Raw genomic sequence first — 18,488 nt, forward strand, 5'->3', positions numbered from 1 at the left:
GAGTGCACACGATTTGGTTTAATTTGAAGTGATCTATTTGAAGATGTTTCTGTCAGAGTTTACATTGTAGGGAATAGGCTGGCAAGCCGGGTCCTCCATATTACTTCACAGCCTGTAAAAAAAACTTTCTGACATGACTTCGGCATTCTTTGGAATTCTGATCCGTTTTATGTACTCTAAAGATAGAAAAGAGAGGTGTAACTTTGCATTGGGACGTGTGATGCTATACTAATGCAGATCCATATGTTACATGTGGTTACATTTAGCTACCTTCACTTTAAGGGAGTTGTATGGCCACATTTAGATGTGAATAAATAACAGACAGAGAAAACTATTTCTATTCTAACAGTATTTGGGTCATTCTTGAGCTCTGGTAATATTTCAGTCCCACTGACTGATTTTGATTATAAATTGAAATGTCCAGTATAATGAATTGAAATAAATATAGAATTAATTTAAACTTTATTATTACAAAATCATATTTTTTTAACTGACACCAAGAATTGTTTCATGTCCCCCAGGCGTTTCAATACATTTTTACTTGGGAAATTAATATTAAAATGTGCACATAATTTAATGCAAACATAAATTTGTGTTATTTTGTTGAGAAAGTATTTTTTATCAAATAAATGCATGATTATTGATTAAATTTACACAATTTAGCTCTGTCCCTCAGTCTACATGTAACGGGTTGTAAATCTGTGACAGGGTTGAGTTATTTACTTTATTTATGAATATTGCATCTAAACAAATTAATAATTGAATATATTATACATTATATATTGTTTATATTCACTTATGAAACATGCTGTAACGTGTTCCATGTGAACAGAAAATATATTTTATGGCAGGTAGCCTGGTGGTAGGAGAGTTGGGCAAGACTCTTCAGTTGTTCCTTTAAGTTGCTCTGGATCCTAAATTACTCAATGATTATAGTGTATACATGTATATATTCGAAGAATCTTTGATTTAATGTTATTCCATTGAAACATCTAGGGAATGATGGCACCCACATCAGCAGCAGAACGACAAAGGCAGTGTCTAGCACGTCACAGTGCTGACCCAGTAAAAAGGGAACAGTACTTTGAGAGGGAGAGATGGAAAAGGAATGTTGATTCAGGGGGAAAAAGAAAAGATAATTGATTTATTAAGTGAGACAGACCAGCATCAGAAGCGTAAACAGTGGAGAACAGCTTACAAAAGAAGCAAGGAGAGGAAAGGAGCACTGAGGAACTTGACGACTAAGTCCACATCATGAACGTTGAAGAGAACGGCGGACAGGTTGGTGACTAAAGGCCGTGATATCAGTGATGCACAGGAGCTTTACAAGGCCTCCATCAGACAAACACGTCAGTGAAGCTGTTCTGTGTGAAGAGTGCCGATGTTGAACGTGCGATGGAGATGATGCCAAGACCCATTAAAAGCAGTGCCCTCCACCATGAGAATACACCAGGTCATCACCATGGCTCCTGGTGAGCTGATGTCTGGTGATGTCAGTTGCCTTTGTTCAACAACGAAGGACCTAAACTGTACATGCTTTAATAACACACAGCACTTCAGTTTCAGGCAGAAGGTCCTGGCTGCTCCAGAACATCCAGCCAATGAGGAAAATCCTTTTTTATCCAGGCATCATCCTCGGCACGGATGAAGTTAGTGTATAAGTGAAATATATACATCGCGTAGGACCAAACAGATTTTTCTGGAATTCTCCAGACGACTTCCACTAGTGTCAGTTTGATGAAGTCCTTGAGATGATTCCAGTCCTTGAGTCCTTGAGATGACCTCCCTACTCTTCTACATTTGCACACACTGTACATAGATTTTTCTATTGTGTTATTGACTGCACATTTGTTTATGTGTAACTCTGTGTTGTTGTTTTTGTCGCACTGCTTTGCTTTATCTTGGCCAGGTCACAGTTGTAAATGAGAACTTGTTCTCAATTGGCCTACCTGGTTAAATAAAGGTGAAATGAATACAAATAAAAAAATACCTTCATGAGGTTCTATAGTAGCAAGGATCTGACACTTCCGGAGGGCTTGATGGCTCAATCCACCAGAGGTATGGCTACAACATAGGCATTGTTCATAGGCATCTCTGTTCAAGAGATCTGTAATGCAGCATGTTGTGGTGATGTACCTTCATGAGGTTCTACTGACTGGACATCACTACACATACGGTGAGTAGAATGGGGACCTCTGAGGGATGATCCTGTCTAGACTTGGCATCAGAGAGTATATGAGCTCTATGGTAGTTGACTAGGTTACCTTTCACACATGGAAGACAAACGTACTTAGAAGCAAAGACGGGAGTGACTATGGCCCTTATATAGGAAGTGGAGTCGTCCGCTATTAGCTGTTACTTGACAGACGTTGTTTGATTGGATCTCCCTAGACCCCACCCCTAACGAGGCTTATAATATCATAGAACCGGGGTTATCTTAGGTAACCTTAAGTTACATGTCCTACTATGCTAATTTCTCTGTATTAAATGGCCCATAACTTTAACACTAGCAGAGATCCTGGAACTAATATACCCTTAAAGTATATTATGTTCAACAATATATATAAAAAATCTAAACATTTATATTTTCTATATTAATAAATTCATGTAAGAAATGTATGAATGAAATCAAAATACAAATAAAATAAAATTTTAAGTGTCGACCTTACAGTGGAATGCTTACTTACAAGCCCTTAACCAACAATGCAGTTTTAAGAACAATAAGTGTTATGTAGAAAATACAAATAAATAATTAAAGAGCAGCGGTAAAATAACAGTAGCGAGGCTGTATACAGGTATTACCGGTACAGAGTCAATGTGGAGGCTATACAGAGGGGGTACCAGTCCAGAGTCAATGTGGAGGCTATATACAGGTATTACCGGTACAGAGTCAATGTGGAGGCTGTATACAGGGGGTACCGGTACAGAGTCAATGTGGAGGCTATATACAGGTATTACCGGTACAGAGTCAATGTGGAGGCTGTATACAGGAGGTACCGGTACAGAGTCAATGTGGAGGCTATATACAGGTATTACCGGTACAGAGTCAATGTGGAGGCTGTATACAGGTATTACCGGTACAGAGTCAATGTGGAGGCTGTATACAGGTATTACCGGTACAGAGTCAATGTGGAGGCTGTATACAGGTATTACCGGTACAGAGTCAATGTGGAGTCTGTATACAGGTATTACCGGTACAGAGTCAATGTGGAGGCTATATACAGGAGGTACCGGTACAGAGTCAATGTGGACTCTATATACAGGTATTACCGGTACAGAGTCAATGTGGAGGCTATATACAGGAGGTACCGGTTCAGAGTCAATGTGGAGGCTATATACAGGTATTACCGCTACAGAGTCAATGTGGAGGCTGTATACAGGAGGCACTGGTACAGAGTCAATGTGGAGGCTATATACAGGAGGCACTGGTACAGAGTCAATGTGGAGGCTGTATACAGGAGGTACCGATACAGCGTCAATGTGGAGGCTGTATACAGGAGGTACCGGTACAGAGTCAATGTGGAGGCTATATACAGGTATTACCGGTACAGAGTCAATGTGGAGGCTATATACAGGAGGCACCGGTACAGAGTCAATGTGGAGGCTATATACAGGTATTACCGGTACAGAGTCAATGTGGAGGCTATATACAGGTATTACCGGTACAGAGTCAATGTGGAGGCTGTATACAGGAGGTACCGATACAGAGTCAATGTGGAGGCTGTATACAGGAGGTACCGGTACAGAGTCAATGTGGAGGCTATATACAGGTATTACCGGTACAGAGTCAATGTGGAGGCTATATACAGGAGGCACCGGTACAGAGTCAATGTGGAGGCTATATACAGGTATTACCGGTACAGAGTCAATGTGGAGGCTGTATACAGGAGGTACCGATACAGAGTCAATGTGCGGGGACACAGGTGAGTCGAGGAAAAATACTACTCCTATTACAGAGCAAGTGGTAAAGCTTCATATGACACCCATTGTTGGAGGACTGTAGCATCTAATGATGAAACATGTAGCATCTCCACAGAGGAGCTCTGTCATGATTGTAGCAGGTTTACTAACATGTTACTTATATTAGCTGTGTTGACTATGACGTTACTTTAGCTAATATGGTGACAACGATGCTGTGTGTAGCAGTTATGAAATGGTTTGGTTTGGAAAGGTTTTTTCTCCTGGTCACCTACAGCTGATGTGTTGTGCATTGACATCCACAAGCGAAGGGAAAAGGTGAACGAATTGACGTGAGAGGAAATACAACGTGGCAGTTGTGAAAGTGAACTGTGTTTACGCGTCATCAGGGGTGAATTCATTCAGCCGATTCTGTTGACAAACGTTTCTTAAACAGAACAAAACCGGGATAAACATACCTGAATTTGTGCAATAGAATCTCTATTTCAGCTAGATGCAGGCGAGAGTGTGCAAGGCAGTATTGAATGTGTCTGTCCATGTGTCACTGTCTGTCACCTCAAATGTTTCTCTCGACCTGTGTGAACCTACATTCTAAACTTTCATTCATAGGTGGGGTTGTAGCAACCTTATGATGGGTATAGGGGAAATGTTAGTATCATGTAGTAGCCTAAACCTATCGCTGTTACATTGAACAGGGTGAATGGAATATGAATGACAGTCATCTAATATGCTGTAATAGAAATAAGGCCTTGAATAAACAAATCGTCCTGCCTCATCTTAAACGGCACTGACCGCCACTGTTTGGATGGTGGAAAACCCAGCAACTTTGCAGTTCTTGACACAAACCGATGAGCCTGGCACCTACTACCATACCCCGTTCAAAGACACTTAAATATTTTGTCTTCCCCATTCACCCTCTGAATGGCACACATGCACAATCCATGTCTCATGTCTCAAGGCTTAAAATTCCTTATTTAACCTGACTCCCCCCTTCATCTACACTGATTGAAGTGGATTTAACTAGTGACATCAATAAGGGATCATAGCTTTAGCCTGGATTCACCTGGTCAGTCTAAGTCATGGAAGGAGCAGGTGTTCTTAATGTTTTGTAGACTCAGTGTAAAGCACTACAGATAATCAAGTGCTATTTGCATGTGATGCATTTGCTCTATTGTTTACAGGATGATTTGTATCTTATAGAGAGTGGCTTTAAGGGAAAAGTACCGTCACACCTAGATAAAAACGAATGTGAAAAATGAACAGAGTATTAACACAAATGTGTTTTAACACACTACCTATTCATAGAAGTATTTATTCATCATCCACATATTCATATTAAGCTTCTACGTCTGTGTACAAGAACGTATTATTTGTAAGACGTAAGAGAAAATATATCAGTTTATTGTTAAATTATTATGACGTTCTTTCCAATACAAAAGTGTAGTAACTAGTGTTTCCAAACTGCGTTACCCACTCCAGCCAGCAGATGGCGATTTGCATCTTTCGGGTGATGCTTCTTGCATGACGTATAATTTACTGGACGGGATGCTTATTCAGGAACAACAAGGCGTCTACTTTTTCAACCACCTCGGTAGCTTGCTAGCCAACATAACACCGATAGATTGACGCGTTACACCGTGTTAATGTACATTAGCTAATCTCAGTGTTTTAAACACATTTCTGTTGATTTATCAATTGATGACATTTAGCCTAATTTGCTTGTTCAATTTGCAAACTTGTTTAAGATTGATACTGAGCCTAGCGTTAGGCTATTCGCTAATGCTAACTAACTAGCTAACATCCCCGACCATGAGCTCACTAAACTACTTATCCTCTGCTAAAGAAGAGGGGGTCTGCTGTATGGAGAAAGAAGCTCTGGGACTGAACAATGTCGTGGAAGATGAGGGTGTTACAGTGAAAGAAGAGGAGGCTGTTATAGTGAAAGAAGAGGAGGCTGTTATGGTGAAAGAAGAGGAGGCTGTTACAGTGAAAGAAGAGGAGGCTGTTACAGTGAAAGAAGAGATAGCATCCTCTTCCTCTCTAAAAGTTTATATCTCAATAAAGGTGAAGGAGGAAGACGTTTTGGGAGTGAAAGAGGAGGAGACAGAATATCAGATTAACTCCAGTGAGTACTGTCTTAAAAACAGGAACACACACTATGCAGTTGTTGAACTAATGTGGGGGTTTTAAGGGGCATTCTACTGAAGTTCTACACTTGAATATGTTGTTCATTACTGTAGGAATTGTTTCAGGGTCCATCTGCTGTTGGTACATATATTTTTGGGACTTTTAAATTAGATGAATCGAATTCTCCATGTGGTCGACATTAAAGTGCACCTCATCTAATATAGCAGGCTTTTCAAATTCAATATTGTTGCATATTTTGTACATGAAATATCAAAGGGACACAAAAGGCACCCATTTCGTGAAACTACCCTTTCACATTTGCAACACAAACATTTTTTTTTTTTAAATCATGATGAAGTGGCCATTTTAGGCCCTTTTTAGACATATTAATACCTCTTGTAAAACCCTATGATTGCAAGATCATAAGCTTACAATCGGTTTGATGTTCTTGTTCACACAGGAGAGAGACATGACTATCGTGGATCCTCTGGGGAGCCTCAACAACATCCTGATGCTGAAGAGGCAGAGAAGAGTCTCTCCAGATCAGAACACCAGATGGTACAGCTTGGTCTGGTCTAGCATACAGCTTGCTCAATCAGGGTCTGGGCTGGGTTTCTGTAAAGCACTTCATGACAGCGGTGACATAAGCATCCATAATGATATGTGTCTGTGTCCCCTCTTAATGGTTACCAGGACAACGCTAGCCCTTCCTCCCTCCCGGAGTCCCCATTTCGTGCCTCTCCCGGTAGCACCTTACTGCTGGGTATGAAGAGGTTGTCTGTGCTGCTGGTGGACTGCAGGAAAACAACGGGGCTGAGTGTAACTGTGAGAGGAGGAGAAGAGAAGAAAGGATCAGATTTGACACATCAAAGTAAGTGCTGTGGTTTAGTTTGAACAAATAAAATAGATCTGCCCACTGGTATCTGTTACCAGGACAACCAGCAGAGTTCTGTTAGTTGACAGGAAGATGGACTGGTATCTGTTACCAGGACAACCAGCAGAGTTCTGTTAGTTGACAGGAAGATAGACTGGTATCTGTTACCAGGACAACCAACAGAGTTCTGTTAGTTGACAGGAAGATAGACTGGTATCTGTTACCAGGACAACCAGCAGAGTTCTGTTAGTTAACAGGAAGATAGACTGGTGGATATGGATGTTATGAATATCATAACACTGGAAAAGGATTCTGCCAATGAAAAGAGAGAAACCAATAGACCATATAAAACCTTGATGAAAGGTAGCTTTAGAGAGACAGTTATAAGAGGATCCTATGTAAGGTGCTTGTTTTTCAAAAACATTTTCTCAAAATATTATGGATGTTACATTGCCTGTCCCAGTCAACCCCCCTATCTTTACAAGACTGTAGAACAGGAAAACTAAACTCAAGACACTGTTAATTTTATTAACTAATACTGGAGGAAAGCTCAACCTTGTTCAGGTTATCAGTCAACCTACCAGGGTAGTTACAAACAGTAGAGGAATGAAATCATCATGTTTTGATCATATCTTTACTAATGCTGCAGAAATGTGTTTTAAAGCAGTATCCAGATCCATCAGATGTAGTGATGACAATATAGTAGCCATGTCTAGGAAAACCACAGTTCCAAAGGCTGGGCCTAATATTGTGTAAAAGAGGTCATACAATCTTTTGTAGTGATTCCTATGTTGTTGATGTAAATAAAAAAATGTTTTAAACAAAGATAAATGACAAAGAATGATTGTAAAAATCTTTGGAGCATCTTCAATGAAATTTTGGTTAAAAAAAATCAACAATGACATGTCACCGGTGTTTGATTTCTATTTTACCTTTATTTAACTAGGAAAGTCAGTTAAGAGCAAATTCTTATTTTCAATGACGGCCTAGGAACAGTGGGTTAACTGCCTTGTTCAGGGGCAGAACAACAGAGTTTTAGCTTGTCAGCTTGGGGATTCGATCCAGCAACCTTTTGGTTACTGGCCTAGCGCTCTAACCACTAGGCTACCTGCCGCCCCAGAGCTACCTGTCTAACAGAACACAGAGAGTGTTCTTTAATGGAAGCCTGTACAACAAAATCAAGGTAGAATCAGGAATTCCCCAGGGCAGCTGTTTGGCACCTGCTTGTTTCAATCTTTACCAACGACATGCCAATGACATTTAAGTAAAGCCAGTGTGTCTATGTATGCGGATGACTCAACACTGTACACGTCAGCTACCATGGCAACTGAAATGACAGCAACACTTAACAAAGAGCTGCAGTTAGTTTCAGAATGGGTGTCAAGGAATAAATTAGTCCTAAATATTTCAGATTACCTTAAATTACATGGCCTACAATGCTAATTCTGTAGCGGTATTGTTAGAGGGGGGTAAAGATAAAGATTTTGTTGGGGAGCCAGGCAGGTATTAACCCTAGTTATTAAAGTTAGTTATTACCTAGTATAACATTATTATTATTATTAAATATTATTAAAACCGAAAGGATGAGAGTAGAATAGATAGAGTAGCGCTTCCAGACACATTCTAAACATGATGGTGTCTTAAAGGAGGACTGTAGCATCTAATGATGAAACATTGTGGAGTCTTAGAGGACTGTAGCATCTAATGATGAAACATTATGGAGTCTTAAAGGAGGCCTGTAGCATCTAATGATGAAACATTATGGAGTCTTAAAGGAGGACTGTAGCATCTAATGATTAAACATTGTGGAGTCTTAAAGGAGGACTGTAGCATCTAATGATTAAACATTGTGGAGTCTTAAAGGAGGACTGTAGCATCTAATGATGAAACATTATGGGGTCTTAAAGGAGGACTTTAGCATCTAATGATGAAACATTATGGAGTCTTAAAGGAGGCCTGTAGCATCTAATGATGAAACATTATGGAGTCTTAAAGGAGGACTGTAGCATCGAATGATGAAACATTATGGGGTCTTAAAGAAGGACTGTAGCATCTAATGATGAAACATAATGGAGTCTTAAAGGAGGACTGTAGCATCTAATGATGAAGCATTATAGAGTGTTAAAGGAGAACTGTAGCATCTAATGATGAATTACTATGGAGTCTGATGCTCTAACGGAGAAGTTTACCCAAAATCCAGAAACTCCTAAGTGATTCCATACATTGAAACTAGCCCAGTGGATTTTTTCTCTCTCCCTGTAGTGCTGTAATGAAACCGCTGCAAAAACGTGACTCGTGACGTTGCTGGATGCGGGCCTTGCTCTGCTGCTTTGCCAGTTAATTTGTTATTTTATTACAGCTAAGGCCTTTGTCTTTCACCTGGAGTTGTTTATTTATGTCTGAGAAAAAAAAAACTTTTCAACCCATAAAACATATACAAAATAAACCCAGCCAAAAAATGTACCTATCTTTTTCAGGACCCTGTCTTTCAAAGATTATTTTTAAAAATCAAAATAGCGTCACAGATCTTTATTGTAAAGGGTTTAAACACGGTTTCCCATGCTTGTTCAATGAACCATAAACAATTCATGAACATGCACCTGTGGAACGGTCGTTAAGACACAAACAGCTTACAGATGGTAGGCAATTAAGGTCACAGTTATGATATCTTAGGACTCTAAAGAGGCCTTTCTACTGGCTCTGAAAAACACCAAAAGAAAGATGCCCAGGGTCCCTGCTCATCTCCGTGAATGTGCCTTAGGCATGCTGCAAGGAGGCATGAGGACTGCAGATGTGGCCAGGGCAATAAGTTGCAATGTCCGTACTGTGAGACGCCTAAGACAGCGCTACAGGGAGACAGGATGGACAGATTATCGTCCTCGTAGTGGCAGACCACGTGTAACAACACCTGCATGGGATTGGTACATCCAAACATCACACCTGCGGGACAGGTACAGGATGGCAACAACAACTGCCCAAGTTACACCAGGAACACACCAATCCCTCCATCGGTGCTCAGACTGTCCGCAATAGGCTGAGAGAGGCTGGACTGAGGGCTTGTAGGCCTGTTGAAAGGCAGGTCCTCACCAGACATCACCGGCAACAACGTCGCCTCTGGGCACAAACCCACCGTCACTGGACCAGACAGGACTGGCAAAAAGTGGTCTTCACTGACAAGTCGCGGTTGTCAGTGGTGATGGTCGGATTTGCGTTTATTGTCGAAGGAATGCGCATTACACCGAAGCCTGTCTGGATAGGGATCGATTTGGAGGTGGAGAGGCCGTCGTGGTCTGGGGCGGTGTGTCACAGCATCATCAGACTGAGCTTGTTGTCATTGCAGGCAATCTCAAAGCTGTGTGTTACAGGGAAGACATCCTCCTCCCTCATGTGGTACCCTTCCTGCAGGCTCATCCTGACATGACCCTCCAGCATGACAATGCCACCAGCCATACTGCTCGTTCTGTGCGTGATTTCCTGCAAGACCGGAATGTCAGTGTTCTGCCATGGCCAGCGAAGAGCCCGGATCTCAATCCCATTGAGCACGTCTGGGACCTGTTGGATCGGAGGGTGAGGGCTAGGGCCATTCCCCCCAGAAATGTCCGGGAACTTGCAGGTGCCTTGGTGGAAGAGTGGGGTAACATCTCACAGCAAGTACTGTCAAATCTGGTGCAGTCCATGAGGAGGAGATGCACTGCAGTACTTAATGCAACAGGTGGCCACACCAGATACTGACTGTTACTTTTGATTTTGACCCCCCCTTTGTTCAGGGACAAATTATTAAATTTCAGTTAGTCACATGTCTGTGGAACTTGTTCAGTTTATGTCTCAGTTGTTGAATCTTGTTATGTTCCAACAAATATTTACACATGTTAGGTTTGCTGAAAATAAACACAGTTGACAGTGAGAGGACGTTTCTTTTTTTTGCTGAGTTTAGATTGACGAGGGAAAAAACAATTTAATAAATTTTAGAATAATGCTGAAATGTAACAAAATTTGGAAAAGGTGAAGGGGTCTGAATACTTAACGAATGCACTGTGTGTGTATACTGAACCAAAATATAAACAACAATTTTAACGATTTACAGTTCATATAAGTCAGTCATGGACTTTACATGACTGGGCAGGGGCGCAGCCATTGGTGGGCCCTGGAGGGCATTGGCCCAGCCAATCAGAATTCGTTTTTCCCCACAAAGGGCTTCATTACAAAGAGAAATACAACTCGGGTGGCTGGTCTCAGACGATGTGGAGGTCCTGGGCTGGCGTCGTTACATGTGTTCTGTGGTTGTGAGGCCAGTTGGATGTACTGCCAAATTCTCTAAAATGACATTGGAGGCGGCTTCTGGTAGAGAATTTAACATTCAATTATCTGGTAACAGCTCCAGTGGATATTCCTGCAGTCAGCATGCCAATTGCTCGCTCCCTCAAAACCTGAGACATCTGTGGCATTGTGTTGTGTGACAGAACTGCACATTTTAGTGGCCTTTTATTCTCCCCAGCACAAGGTGCACCTGTGTAATGATCATGCTGTTTAATCAGCTTGATATGCCACACCTGTCAGGTGGATGAATTATCTTGGCAAATGATAAATGTTCACTAACAGGATGTAAACACATTTGTGCACAACATTCATGAGAAATAATCTTTCATGCTTATGGAAAAATTCTGGTGTCTTTTATTTCAGCTCATGAAACATGGGACCAACACTTTACATGTTGTGTTTTATATTTTTTAGCAACATCTACCCCCAAATTGTTTTTACTTTACACAAACTATCATGACATTTGTGATAGTCAAAATGTACAAAATTTGTGAACGTCTAAATAAAAGAAATTGTCACAGCTGGCGTTGTTGTGGAAATTCATGTATACTGAGAGAGACTTTGTCATTTCTTCAAACAATCATCTTGATTTAATATTGATTAATTATTGCAATAATGAAGCTGTTGACCCCACACTCTTGAGTGTGTTGCCGAGAGCTTAACCTTGAATGAAAACAGAGCTCTTATAAATGCTTAGTCAGGGCTGGTTCCACCCCTCCCATGCTGATCGGGGGGCATCACAAGCCATCCTGGGTTCATCCTGTGGTCATCTGCACCTGGTGTTGTTTTAACCCCCCAACCCGGCTGTAGGTTTTTATCAGTAAGTCATGAATCAATTGTCAGCTCAAGCTCCAGAGGCCCAACTCAGTCCCATAGACACAGATGAGAGAGTACCCATCAAAGCTATTCGATGGCTAAACAGTATTAATACAATCTTGTCATTTTTCTCAGTGTCCACCCTATCGACAATGGGGAAATGTTACTGTGCTTTGTGTCTGTCTCCAATGTAAAAAATATATATATAAAATTGACATTCCTGCAGTCAGCATGCCAATTGCACGCTCCCTCTGAGACATCTGTGGCATTGTTGTGTGAAAAAGCTGCACATTTTAGAGTGGCCTGTTATTGTCCCCAGCACAAGGTGCAACTGTGTAATAATCAAGCTGTTCAATCAGCTTCTTGATATGCCACACCTGTCAGGTGCATGGATTATCTTGGCAAAGAATAAATGTTAACTAACAGGGATGTAAAAAATTCTGCAATCTTTTTTTTCAGCTCATGAAACATCCAACACTTTACATGTTGCGTTAATATTTTTGTTTATTGTAGTTACTCTCAGTTTTAGGAACATCTTCCCAAATATTTCACTTTATTTTTTACTTTACCCAAAATATGACATCAGCATTAGTCAAAATGTTAAATCTGTGAACGTCTAAATAAGAAATTGGGCCATTTAAACAGCAGGTGTCGAACCCTTTCGACAACGGGGAGAAGATACTGATGTGCTTTGTGTCTTTGACGTAAAACAAGTTTTGGACTTCCACTTAAAATTACTTATTTACTTATTTTATGTTTAAGGAAGTGTGTACAATTGTGGCCAAAAGTTTTGAGAATGACACAAATATGAATTTTCACAAAGTCTGCTGCCTCAGTTTGTATGATGGCAATTTGCATATACTCCAGAATGTTATGAAGAGTGATCAGATGAATTGCAATGAATTGCCAAGTCCCTGTTTGCCATGCAAATTAACTGAATCCCCCCCAAAAACTGTAAGCTTCAAAAGGAGGGTGGTGCTTGGAATCATTGTTTTTCCTCTGTCACCCATGGTTACCTGCAAGGAAACACGAGCCGTCATCATTGCTTTGCACAAAAAGGGCTTCACAGGCAAGGATATTGCTGCCAGTAAGATTGCACCTAAATCGACCATTTATCGGATCATCAAGAACTTCAAGGAGAGCGGTGCAATTGTTGTGAAGAAGGCTTCAGGGCACTCAAGAAAGTCCAGCAAGCGCCAGGACTGTCTCCTAAAGTTGATTCAGCTGCGGGATTGGGGCACCACCAGTACAGAGCTTGCTCAGGAATGGCAGCAGGCAGGTGTGAGTGCATCTGCATGCACAGTGAGGCAAAGACTTTTGGAGGATGGCCTGGTGTCAGGAAGGGCAGCAAAGAAGCCTTTTCTCTCCAGGAAAAACATCAGGGACAGACTGATATTCTTCAAAAGGTACAGGGATTGGACTGCTGAGGACTGGGGTAAAGTCATTTTCTCTGATGAATCCCCTTTCCGATTGTTTGGGGCATCCGTAAAAAAGCTTGTCCGGAGAAGACAAGGTGAGCGCTACCATCAGTCCTGTGTCATGCCAACAGTAAAGCATCCTGAGACCATTCATGTGTGGGGTCGCTTCTCAGCCAAGGGTGTGGGCTCACTCACAATGTTGCCTAAGAACACAGCCATGAATAAAGAATGGTACCAACACATCCTCCGAGAGCAACTTCTCCCAACCATCCAGGAACAGTTTGGTGACGAATAATGCATTTTCCAGCATGATGAAGCACCTTGTCATAACGAAAAAGTGATAACTAAGTGGCTCGGGGAACAAAACATCAATATTTTGGGTCCATGGCCAGGAATCTCCCCAGACCTTAATCTCATTGAGAACTTGTGGTCAATCCTCAAGAGGCGGTTGGACAAACAAAACCCCACAAATTCTGACAAACTCCAAGCATTGATTACGCAAGAATGGGCTGCCATCAGTCAGGATGTGGCCCAGAAGTTAATTGACAGCGTGCCAGGGTGGATTGCAGAGGTCTTGAAAAAGAAGGGTCATCACTGCAAGTATTGACTCTTTGCATCAACTTCATGTCATTGCCAACAAAAGCCTTTGACACTTATGAAATGCTTGTAATTATACTTCAGCATTCCATAGTAACATCTGACAAAAATATCTAAAGACACTGAAGCAGCAAACTTTATGGAAATTAATATGTGTCATTCTCAAAACATTTGGCCACGACTGTAGGTCGCATTCTGTATCATACAGCTATGAAAGTTATATATTTAGAACCACCTGCTCTATTGGAATCCAGTGACGCCTGTGTCTTAAGTGTCCGAGAACTGTTTCGTTTTTTGTGTTCTAATTTGTAAAACAGAATGAATAAGTAATGTAAACATTATCAGTAATTACCAGGATACTCTACATTTGTTTTAAAATCACACCAAGGTTGTTAAAACTAGCCTTAGGTTATTGAGGGATCTTATTAGGATTTACCCTCGTAGCAAGGCCGTTTTATCATGTGGAGGTTTCATTCAGGTCTCTATTTTAAAAAACACATTGTCTTTGGCAGGAGAAAGACCAGACTCAGAGGAACCAGAGCCAGGGACGTCCAAACCAGCAAGACGACACCAGTGCTCCCACTGTGGAAAGGCTTGTAACCACTTATGGGAGCTGAAACAACATGAGAAAATACACACAGGGGAGAAGCCCTACCACTGTTCCGAGTATGGAAAGAATTTGAGCCATAAAGGAAACCTGAACCAACATGAGAGAATACACACAGGGGAGAAGCCTTACCACTGCTTCCAGTGTGGAAAGAGTTTTAACCTGTTAGGGTCCCTGAAACGACATGAGCGATTACACACAGGGCAGAAGCCATACCACTGTTCCCAGTGTGGAAAGGGTTGTAACCTCTTATGGGAGCTTAAACAACATGAGAGAATACACAGGGGAGAAGCCTTACCACTGCTCGCAGTGTGGAAAGAGTTTTAACCAGAAAGGACACATGAAAGCCCATAAGAGAATACACACAGGGGAGAAGCCTTACCAGTGCTCCCAGTGTGGAAAGAGTTTTAACAAGTTAAGGAACCTGAACGTTCATGAGATAATACACACAGGGGAGAAGACTTACCAGTGCTCCCATTGTGGCAAGTGTTTTAACCAGTTAGGGGCCGTGAAACAACATGAGAGAATACACACAGGGGAGAAGCCTTACCACTGCTCCCAGTGTGGAAAGTGTTTCAACTGGTCAGGCGATCTGAGAAAACATGAGAGATTACACACAGGGGAGAATCTTTACAACTGTTACCAGTGTGAAAAGGGTTGTAACCTCTTATGGGAGCTGAAACAACATGAGAGAATACACACAGGGGAGAAGCCTTACCACTGCTTGCAGTGTGGAAAGAGTTTTAACCAGAAAGGACACCTGAAAGCTCATGAGAAAATTCACACAGGGGAGAAGCCTTACCACTGCTCCCAGTGTGGAAAGTGTTTCAACCGGTCAGGTGATCTGAAGAAACATGAGAGAATACACACAGGGGAGAAGCCTAACACTGCTCCCATTGTGGAAGGAGTTTTAACCAGAAAAGCAACCTGAACCAACATGAGATAATACACAAAGGGGAGAAGCCTTACCACTCCTCCCAGGGTGCAAAGCTTTTGCCCATTTAGGAAGCCTGAAAGAACACATGAGACTGCACACAGAGGAGAAGGCTTACAAAAGCTCAGACTGTGGGAAAACATATTACTCATAACAGTCACTAAAACGTCATAAGAGAATCCACACAGGAGAGAGAAATTATTTCTCTTAGCGTGTATATTGATATTTTACATCTCATTGACTTAAAATTCATCAGAGAACATACACAGTGCTCCCGTTAACTGATATTGTTGACTGATAATGTGTTTACCTGTTTTTACCATATGAAATTGCTTCTTCCAATTATTGATAAACATGTACCTGTTAAGAAACTGACTGTTAGGTATGTTAGGGCTCCATGGATTGATGAGGAGTTTAAAAACTGTATGTTTGAAAGAGATGGGGCAAAAGGAGTGGCTAATAAGTCTGGATGCACATCTGTACTGCAAATTGAGAAATTATGTGACCAAACTCAACAAAAAGAATAAACTTTATTATGAAGCCAAGATAAATGATATAAAGAATGATAGAAAAAGAACTTGGGGGGATAAAATGAAAGAAAAGCACTGCAAGTATTGAATTTTGTCAAGTTAGTGTGGGAGAGGTGGATAAATTGTTATCGATCAATAATGTCAAACCTCCTGGCATTGACAACAGATGGAAAGCTACTGAGGACAGTAGCTGACTCTATAGCCTCTCCTATCTGTCATATTTTTAATCTGAGCCTGAAGGAAAGTCTTTGTCCTCAGGCCTGGAGGGAAGCCAAAGTAATTCCACTACCCAAGAGTGGTAAAGCGGCCTTTACTGGTTCTAACAGGTCTTAGAAAACTGTTGGAAAAAAATGTGTTTCACCAAATAAAATGCTATTTCTCTGTAAACAAATTAACAAACTTTCAGCATGCTTATAGAGAAGGACACTCAACATGTGCTGCACTGACACAAATGACTGATGATTGGTTGAGAGAAATTGATAACAAGAAGATTGTGGGAGCTGTACTGTTAGATTTCAGTGCAGCCTTTGATATTATTGATCAAAACCTGTTGTTGAAAAAACGTATATGCTATGGCTTTTCAACCTATCTAACATAACTCAAAGGGTTTTTAATGGAAGCTTCTTTAATGTCGAACATGTAAAGTACTGCAAGGCAGCTCTCTAGGCCCTCTACTCTTTTCTATTTTTACCAATGACCTTCCACTGGCATTAAACAAAGCATGTGTGTCCATGTATGCTGATGATTCAACCATATAAGCATCAGCAACCACAGCTAATGAGGTCACTGAAACACTTAACAAAGAGTTGCAGTCTGTTTTGGAATGGGTGGCCAGTAATAAACTGGTCCTGAACATCTCTAAAACTAAGAGCATTGTATTTGGTACAAATTATTCCTTAAGTTCTAGACCTCAGCTGAATCTGGTAATGAATTGTGTTGCTGTTGAACAAGTTGAGGAGACTAAATTACTTGGCATTACCTTAGATTGTAAACTGTCATGGTCAAAACATATAGATTCAATGGTTGTAAAGATGGGGAGAGGTCTAGCCGCAATAAAGAGATGCTCTGCTTTTTTGACACCACACTCCAAAAAGCAAGTTCTGCAGGCTCTAGTTTTGTCTAATCTTGATTATTGTCCAGTCGTGTGGTCCAGTGCTGCAAGGAAAGACCTAGTAAAGCTGCAGCTGGCCCAGAACAGAGCGGCACGTTTTGCTCTTAATTGTAATCAGAAGACTGCTATAGATACTATGCATGTCAGTCTCTCTTGGCTAAGAGTTGAGGAGAGACTGAGTGCATCACTTCTTCTTTTTATAAGAAACATGAATGTGTTGAAAATACCAAATTGTTTGCGTAGTCTGTAAGGGAATTCTGCCCTATGTGCACACAAGAGACCACAGGAAAACTTATTTGATCAGAGGTTAGTTTGTTTAATAAGGATTGCAACCCGGAGTTTACACTTACAGAAATTTGCAAGCAAGACACTCAGTTCAAAAGATGGTGTTTTCCCTTTTTATCCACTACTGAGGATCACCCCGCCCAGGGTGATGTCCCTTAACTTTAACACCATATAAGCTCATAATTAATAGTTGCTAATACAAAGATGTCTCTGCTAGGCGGAGTTCAGCTTATTGCGTTATTGGCTGTTAGTTTCCCAATCACTCTTCCCCTTATTGCTATCATGTCAGACTGGAAGTAAGACTGGAACATAGTATCAACAGGAACTCTTAGTTCCCTTTATCCATCTGTTACCTAAAATATAGTTTCAACACATAGACATCTGACTTTGTACAGTTGACCTTTTCATGCACTTGCAAGGTGTCAACCACTGATTCTTAATCTCAAGAAAATGCAACACAAGAATCATTGTACTTTTGTCATCACAGGTGCTCCTATAATGTACAGATATCATCAAAGTTCTTACAAGTCAACTTACACACAGCTCTGACACACACACTTATCCCACCAGACATGCCACCGGGGGTCTTTTCACAGTCCCCAAGTTTCCAGAACAAATTCAAGAAAGCGTACAGTATTATATAGGGCCCTTATTGCATGGAACTTCCTTCCATCTCATATTGCTCAAATAAACAGCAAACCTGGTTTCAAAAAACAGATCAAGCAACACCTCATGGCACAACCCCTCTCCCCTATTTGACCTAGATAGTTTGTGTGTATGTATTGATATGTAGGCTACGTGTGCCTTTTACAAAATGTATGTAGTTCTGTCCTTGAGCTGTTCTTGTCTATTGATGTGCTGTATTATGTGTCATGTTTTGTGTGGACCCCAGGAAGAGTAGCTGCTGCTTTTGCAACAGCTAATGGGGATCCTAATAAAATACCAAACTCTGTT

General features: G+C 41.1%; 1 pseudogene; it reads left to right on the forward strand.

The window, feature by feature from the left end:
- Positions 1-1,254: 1,254 nt before the first annotated feature.
- Positions 1,255-15,795, forward strand: LOC120036622 (annotated as a pseudogene).
- Positions 15,796-18,488: the final 2,693 nt, after the last annotated feature.

The sequence above is a fragment of the Salvelinus namaycush genome, unplaced genomic scaffold (genome assembly GCF_016432855.1).
Source record: "Salvelinus namaycush isolate Seneca unplaced genomic scaffold, SaNama_1.0 Scaffold14, whole genome shotgun sequence".
Classification (NCBI taxonomy): domain Eukaryota; kingdom Metazoa; phylum Chordata; class Actinopteri; order Salmoniformes; family Salmonidae; genus Salvelinus; species Salvelinus namaycush.